Source organism: Myotis davidii, unplaced genomic scaffold, assembly GCF_000327345.1.
Source record: "Myotis davidii unplaced genomic scaffold, ASM32734v1 scaffold673, whole genome shotgun sequence".
In the NCBI taxonomy this organism is placed as follows: Eukaryota; Metazoa; Chordata; class Mammalia; order Chiroptera; family Vespertilionidae; genus Myotis; species Myotis davidii.
In genome coordinates, this window is record NW_006286677.1 from 1,222,714 (window position 1) to 1,231,163 (window position 8,450).

General features: G+C 45.7%; 1 pseudogene; it reads right to left on the bottom strand.

Annotated features, from left to right (window-relative positions):
* LOC102758730 overlaps window positions 1-2,959 on the bottom strand; it is a 5,216-nt pseudogene extending 2,257 nt beyond the window's left edge.
* Between the last annotated feature and the right edge of the window lie 5,491 nt (window positions 2,960-8,450).

Below are 8,450 nucleotides of genomic sequence, written 5' to 3' on the forward strand. Positions count from 1 at the left end.
CAGGGGCTGCCAGAGCTGCTTCCACCAAAACTGTTCCCCTTCATGTTGTCCACTGTAATTTCCGAAATCATTATAGCTCCCACCACCACCACCACCGTCGTTACCACCAAGATCTCCCCCTTCACTGTAACCATCCTATCCTCCACCACTGCCACCCCATCCACCACCTTGGTTTCCACATCCTGGTCTACCACCACCACCACCGCCTCCTCTACTGCTACAACCAGGACCACCGCCATAGTTGCCACCATCACCTCCTCCTTAACTACCTCTGCTGCCACCTCCACCACCATAGCCTCTTCCACCAAAGTTTCCTCCATGACCTACGAAGTGGCCAGATCCACCTCCACGGCCTCTTTGCCATCCATCCAGCAGACTCCATTTCTTGTTTAGAAAGGGCCTCCATCTCTTCACAATTATGTCCATTAATACTGTGGTATTTCTGAACAACTGTATCAACTATATCATGATAACAAAATAACAAAAGCAAATCCGCTTGTTTTGCCCATTCTGCCAGTCTTCCATAACTTCTGTGTCTTCCATCTTGCCATACTTTTCAAAGTAGTCTCTCAAATTATATTCTTCTGTATGTAATGTTAACGTGAAAACCATTCAAACCTGTAAGGAATTTTGTGAGTTTATTTGAGCCAGTCTGTCAACAATTGCCGGGAAGCAGAATCTCAGCGGATTGGGATAATGCTCCGGAGAATGGCCAGTTCATACCTTGTTTTTATAAATTTACCATCAAAAGGAAAGTATGTAAGTCGGTTCCATGAAATGCATTGGTAATAGATTAGGGAGGTGGGAGAAAGCAAAGGGGGAGAGGGATATCTCTGGAATAGGATAAAAAGTCAAATGAGGGACATATGCTTCTTTTACATAGATGAATACAGGAAAGTTAGCAGTTGTGATCAGCATGACAACAATAACAATGAGGGGATGCTGTGATGCCATTTGTTGTGTCCTGAGGAGTCCCGAAAAAGGGAAGTTACAAGTCACCCAGACATTTCACAGGAATGTTATCTTCGCTGCAAAAGGACAATAGGCTCAGTAAAGATGAAGTTGATCTTTGTCAGGGAAAATACTGGCCTGGGACATGACTACCCACTGTAACCTGCTTGTAGTTAAGTATTTCATTTTCAGACCATCCTTGGTGGTTATTTTAGGTCTTTGCGTTTGCACAACTGCCACGCAGGCCTTCCCTGAACTAGTCAGGCTAGCATGTGGCCCCTCTCGTCCACAGTTCTTTAGCATCAACAACAAAAATTTTCTTCACTGTTAGGTGGGCACCAGGCTTTACGGAATCCCGTCTAGAAACAGCTCTCTCGGTTCCAGTACTCGCCCATCTACCTTGTGTGGTTGGGCACACATTGCTGCACCCACCTCTTCAACACAAGAGTAAGTCACAAAACCAAAGCCCCGGAATGTTTTGTTTGGGGGTCTCTCAACACCACACAACCTGTGAGTGTGCCCATTTCTCAGAACGTTCTCTCAAACTGTCGTCTGTAGTTTCAAAGCTCAGAGCACCAATAAACAGCTTTCTCAACTGCTCTGGTTCCGAAGGATCACGGCCCTCCCTCCCTCACCCCCTCCCCACCGCCCCTCTCCCGGGGGCCTCTGCCACAGCTGGAATCAGGCTGGGGCCTAAAAGCCTTTTTAAAAGAAAGGGTTCAGCCCTAACCGGTTTGGCTCAGTGGATAGAGCAATAGAGCACGAACTGAAGGGTCCCAGTTCCAGGTTTGATTCCAGTCAAGGGCATGTACCTTGGTTGTGGCACATCCCCAGTGGGGGGTGTGCAGGAGGGAGTTGATCAATGTTTCTCTCTCATCGATGTTTCTAACTCTCTATTCCTCTCCCTTCCTCTATAAAAAAAAAAAAAAATCAATAAAACATATTTATAAAAAAAGAAAGAAAGGGTTTATTGGGCCATAAAAAGGACCAGACCCTGGGGCATGAAGCCTGAGCCACCCACAGCAGCGCTAGGTGGAAAAGGCAACATGTCCGCTGTCCTGAAGCCGGCCACAGCTTGTCTGGGGGGAAGAATGATGTTTGGAAGAGTTTAATTGGCTACAGGTGAGGGGAGCCAGTTCCAGAAGAGATGAAGCGTCCTACGGAAGAAGGGTTTGCTTCTTAGTATTGGTCATGGGCAATAGTCTAGAAAATTCAGGAGTAAGTACATGGAGTTCTCCTGGGGTTCAGTGGCACCAGGCCATTGTCTTCCAGGTAATCGTGGACATAGCCACCTGGAAGGTAGTTCAAAGTTCCGACAAATACTCAGACGTGTGGGCAGTCTTTTATCAGCCGGTTCCCAACCATTAAGGGCTGACTGCTCTCTGTCTCTCACTCTCCCGCCTCCTGGAACGTAATTTAGAACATCTCGGCATTTTTCTCTTGTCACCCAACCTGCTTTCTGTAGCTAGGTTCTTGTCTGGAGGCCCCCTGCTTTCTGTGGTCCTGGTCACTGCACCTAGGCCAGGGTGCCAGTTAGCGCATCTGAACCAGCCACCCTGTGCTAATGGGGAAGGGCTAGGAAACTGTTCCCCACTCCTCCCCCTCCCCCTCACACACTCCAGGCATTCCTCATTCCTACCCAGGAATGCAGGTCCCACTCCAAAGCAAATGCCACCTCATCCTAGAGGTCTTCCTTGATTTTGCCCTGAGCTCTACACCACTTTACACCTCTCAAGGGGCCCTTACCTCCTCTGGTAATAACTCACGTCTGTACAGCACTTTAAAGTCTACAAAGCACTTTCTGACCCCTATTCCAACCTCCTCCTCCTCCTCCTCCTCAACTTGATATTGGTTTTTTTTCTATCAATATTTTGCATATTTACTTTTTCCTATTCCATTTCTACTCTGAACTTTCACTTGAATTTTTAAATGATTAGAATGAACCATACTAAAATTCAAATATAATTGCCAACACTCGCTTTTGCCGTCCTCTTCTCCTCCTTCTCCTCCCCCTCCTCCCCCTCCTCCTCCTCCTTCTCCTCCGCTTCTTAACCACCTTCTACACCTGGGAAGACAGAGCACCTGAGCTCTGGGATCCCACTGCCAGCATCCGCTCCACCACTTGCTTGCCAGCTGCATAACTCAGGACAGTTGTTTATTTAAGTTCGCCGCCTCTATCTCCTCATCTGTGAAATGGAGATGATAATAGTGCCTCTCCTACCTGGTTGTTGTGAGGGCTGAATGAGATACACACACACACACACACACACACACACACACACAGGGAACAAGCAACTCAGTAAGTGTTGGTCATTGCTGTTACTATCTCACTAGGTCATAGCGCAAACCCTACGGGAATAAACAAAGCAACTCAGTTCTGTCATCCGATGTAAAAATGAGTTTAAACCAGATAATCTCTAAGCTCTCTTCCAGCACCATTAAGTGCTGAGTCTGCCATGAGTCAGTTATCTGTGGACACAACTTAGCTCTTCTAGGCTCTAGCAACCTCCTAAAGGCCCAACTCCCAACAGGGGAGCAGTGGATTACCAGGTCCATGTTAACATGTAATCATAGTCCATGCCTCATCCAGGCACTGGGATGAACAAACGAGAAATTCCTGTATAGCATTTAGCACAGCGCCCGGCACAAAAGTCAGCTCCTAATAAAACAGTTAATGTTGTTGTCCCATCTTACAGGCTCTCTAACATGATTGTGTAAACCAGGGGTCCTCAAACTATGGCCCGCGGGCCACATGCAAATACAAATATTGTATTTGTTCCCGTTTTGTTTTTTTACTTCAAAATAAGATATGTACAGTGTGCATAGGAATTTGTTCATAGTTTTTTTTTAAACTATAGTCCGGCCCTCCAGCGGTCTGAGGGACAGTGAACTGGCCCCCTGTTTAAAAAGTTTGAGGACCCCTGGTTTAAACAGAGAATCTGGAGCCATACTGCCTGGGTTCATCCTAGTGCTGACCCTGTGAGACCTTGAGCAAGTGTATTAACTGTTGGGTCGGAGAGAGCCCAGGATCGGATACATGCAGACATGTGACGAGATAATGGACTCCCCCTGGAATTTCTCACAGATAACGTGCCAGACACAGATACCCGCTTCTTCTCCCTTAATCCACATACCTCCGCCCATCCCCTGCGGCAGAGAATTCCTCAGCTCATGTCCCCGCCCCTCACGCAACCGCAGTATAAAAAGAGCGCCCCCCTCCCTGTTGGCGTGAATCCACGTGCCCTGTCCTTGGGGTACGTGGGTCTCCCGGGGACGCAGAAATAAACCTTTTCCTTTCCTTTCTTTTCTGATTCACTGGACTCTCTATTTCTTGCGCCTCCTCCTGAGCCACCTAACCTAACATTAACCACTCTGGGCCTCAGTTTCCTCGTCTGTAAGATGGACATGAGGCTAACAGCACATGCTTAATGAGGATGTTGTGTAATTCAAATGACTTAATCTGAGAAAGACACTTAGAACTGTGCTTGCCAAATGCTTAGCGTGTAAGTGCTTTTGGTCGTCATTTACAGGTGAGGAGACCCAAGCAGTAGTGGAGTTGGGATGCAAATCTAACTAGGTCCCTGGACTATCCCAGAGCCTCAGTCCTGATATTAGGCTACGTTACTGCCTCAGGTGATCCACGTACATTTGAACAGGAGCCCTCTCTAATGGTGGAGATCCCAGGAGTGGAGGAGAGTGAGTTAGCACCAGAGATCGCTGGGGTGAGCAAGACCACAGGATGCCCTCAAATCATACCAAAGAAGTGACTTCTTCTTCACCTGTGTCTGGCCCCATGGCTTTAGCATTTCATTAGGGCCACAGCCCAGAAGCCCATAAACTTGGCACCACCCACACCTGCCCTCTAGCCGGGACTCTGCAGGGAAACCCTCATTATGGACATTGATGTAACATCAAAGCTGGGCCTCAGCCTTCCAACACAGGCTCTGGCCTTGAGGCATTTTCCATTTCTGAGGCATGATTCAGCCCAGGAGACGAGAACCAACAGGCACAGCATGTATCAGAGGAAGGCGGGCTGGGTGGTGGATGGAGAGGAAGAAAAACAGACCGAGGTCGGTGCTGGGTGGGTCTCACAGCTGCCGAGCTGTGGGGGGAGGGGAGCAGGAGCAAGCAGAGGGAGCATGGCCGCTGCAGGAGCCGCACAGAACACAGCTGTGCACAGCTGCCCCCTGACCAACTGATCTTCCTTGCAGTCAAACTTCTTGATTTACACATGAATCCAGCTATGCGTCTAAAGCCCCAGGAAAAGAACACTAGTAACATTTCACATTTGGGTAGCACAATATGATTTTGAAAGCTTTCACACAAATAGCCTTAATCTTTTAAAGGCTTTTTAAAATAATTTGATTCTCTTATTACAAAGTAGCCCGTGTTTATTGGGGAATACTGGGACATTTTTTTAATGTAAATTTAAATTTTTCAAATATACCACTAGCCATAACATTTTCAGTAAATTTCCAACTGGTCTTTTTTCTAAGTCCACATATGTATATAGTTCATTAAACAAAAGTGGAGCTTACGACATAAAGAGTTTTATCTTTTTTTGGTCACTTAACATAAAATCATGAGCATTTTCTAATGTTATCAGTCATTCTATTGTAATAATTCAAAAAGTCTGCTTTTTGCCCGACCGGCGTGGCTCGGTGGTTGAGCATCGACCTGTGAACCAGGAGGTCTGGATTTGATTCCCGGTCAGGGCACATGTCCCCTCTGTGGGCCTGATCACCAGTAAAGGGCATACAGGAGGCAGCCAATCAATGATTCTCTCTCATCATTGATGTTTCTATCTCTTTCTCCCTTTCCCCTCCTCTCTGAAATCAGTAAAAATCTTTTTGTTACAGTCTGCTTTTATTAGCATAGGTTGCCACAATTTCTGTAGCCATGCCCTAATTGTTGGACATTCAAGGTGTTGCAAAAATGTTACTATTACAAATAACACTGCCATGAACATCTTTTTACTTATATTTTTGTCTCTATATCTAATTATGGTCTAATGATAAATTTCTGGTAATTGAATTACTAGCATGAAGGATTTGGATTTTTTTTGAGTACACATAGCTGAATTACTCTCCAGAAAATATATTCATTTACACTTCCCCCTCTTCCCCCGAATGTACTTCTTACTCTCTGTTTTGAGCCTATGAGCCAGTGAGTTAGGTAACAGGTGTCTCACGTTACAGAAGAGGAAATTGGGCACGAAGAGTTTAAGTAACTAGCTGGGGCTCACACAACTGAGACGCAGACTCCAGCCGCCTGGATTCCCTGCCAGGGCCCTTCCCACTCTGCTTCCCAGACAAGGAGCGCTCTGAACAGGTTTTCCTGAGAAATGGAGTTGTATAAAATTCTCTTTTCATATCCACACTTGTTGGTGAAGCCCTACAAGGGCTGGTTTGGCTCAGTGGATAGGGCCAGCCTGGGTTTGATTCCAGGCAAGGGCACATGCCCAGGTTGCAGGCTCGATCCCCCCAGTAGGGGGTGTGCAGGACACAGCAGATCAATGATTCTCTCTCATTGATGTTCCTATCTCTCTCTCCCTCTCCCTTCCTGTCTGAAATCAATTAAAAAATATTTTTAAAAAAATACTTGTTGGGCCTAACCAGTTTGGCTCAGTGGATACAGCATCAGCCTGCGGACTGAAGGGTCCCGGATTCGATTCCGGTCAAGGGCATATACCTTGGTTGTGGGCACATCCCCAGTAGGAACTATGCAGGAGGCAGCTGATTGATGTTTCTCTCTCATCGATGTTTCTAACTCTCTATTCCTCTCCCTTCCTCTCTGTAAAAAGTTCAATAAAATATATTTTAAAAAAAATACTTGGTGAAAATACTTTTTAAATCTTCAGCTTGTTGACCTTATTTGTGCTATGGTCCCCTTTGGCAGTCTGAGTAAGCAGCCTGCCCACCCTTTCTCAGAATAAGGATTTATATGTATGTAATAAAATGCATAGGATTATAAACCAGTCATATTAAAATACAAAAACAAAATGATGATATGGTAATGCATCTGCTCCTTTATCAATGCATCAATAACAAGATCTAGCACTACATGTTGACGGGGCAGGGTCCTGGACATTCTTGCTGAGTGTGCCAGGCTGCAAGGCTTACCCATCACGTGATACTGAGCAGTTTCGGTATCTCGTCACTTAGGCAACCAGACCAGCCTATCTGCTGCTTGCTTCATTTACTGCTTAAACAGCACTGGGCCCTTGGCCCTAAATTCCTCTCTCGTAACATAATCCACTGCATGTGCTCGTATCACCTGGCCCTTTGTGTTGGCCTGTGGGAATCAGAGATCAGGGCAACCGCACAAACACACTGACACTGGCTACCACTTCTGCTGTAATAAAGTCTTTCATCTAAGATCCAGGCGTTGCATGCCTTCTGTCAGTAGCCATGAACCTGTGGCAAGCTGGCTTGTTAGCTTGCAAGTAGGGCAAGACCTCAGAGCCTTCACAGTTCTGACCCTACAGTCCTTTCAAAGTGGTGGTGGGCAGAAATGCCATTTTGAGAATATGCAACAGCTCTAATGCAGACTGAAAATACCTGCATTTTTACGGGTGAAAAAGCCACTGTGGTTGGTTCCTAATTGAAGGAAAGGCTAAATTGTAGTTAAAAGATTATGAAAATGTCAGTTACTTTTTCATTCAAGTGCACAGATTTTGTGAGAACTCTTGTCTACTGCCAACTCCCCAAAAAGAACACCAGAAAAACCTGTTGAACAAGCAAAGTCAGTCCAGGTCTGTTCCATGTTTACTGCAGTGCGGGAGAACACCAAGGGACCAGGACTTGCTAGTATCTCGGAAGGGAGATTTCAAGAAAGGCTATTTATAGGACTTTGGGATCGGAGCTCAAGTGGTTTAAGGTGGTTTTTCAAAGCAAAGAAAAAAAAATGGGATTGGACACAGTTTGTGACATTTAAGATAGCTTAGGATTTGTAGACACAGAGAAGTGAGGGTCTTGAAGAAAATCTTGATAAATGAACTTTGTCACGTAAGTGAGCTCATTGCCTATGTGAGCAGCCTGTGGTTCTGATAGGGGAGCAGTCGTCTGTCCTGTCCCCGATGACCAAACTCGGAAAAATTAATTTCTTGAAGCACACAAGTAATCTATTTCTCTTCCTGGGCAAGAATTTCCAGGAAGAGTGTGTCATGTTGATATGGGTGGTCTCCGTTCTTACTCAACAAGACCAACTTAGCCTGAATCTCCTTTTTCACAAAAGTGGAGGCCTGCCTATTTTGGCCTCTCTTTGCTGCCTGTCCTTTCCATACTGTGAGTTTACCGTGGGCAGGGCCTAAACCTTCTACTCCTAAATGTGGGGGTTGTTTTCTATATATTTGTAGTCAAAATGTGTAATATGCACTACTTATAATGTTTGGTTTTATTTCCTGCTTTTGAAAAAATTAACATTGTGTCATAAACATTTTCCCATCATATTATACAATCTTTATAACAGCCGTTTCAACCCTAGCTGGTTTGGCTCCG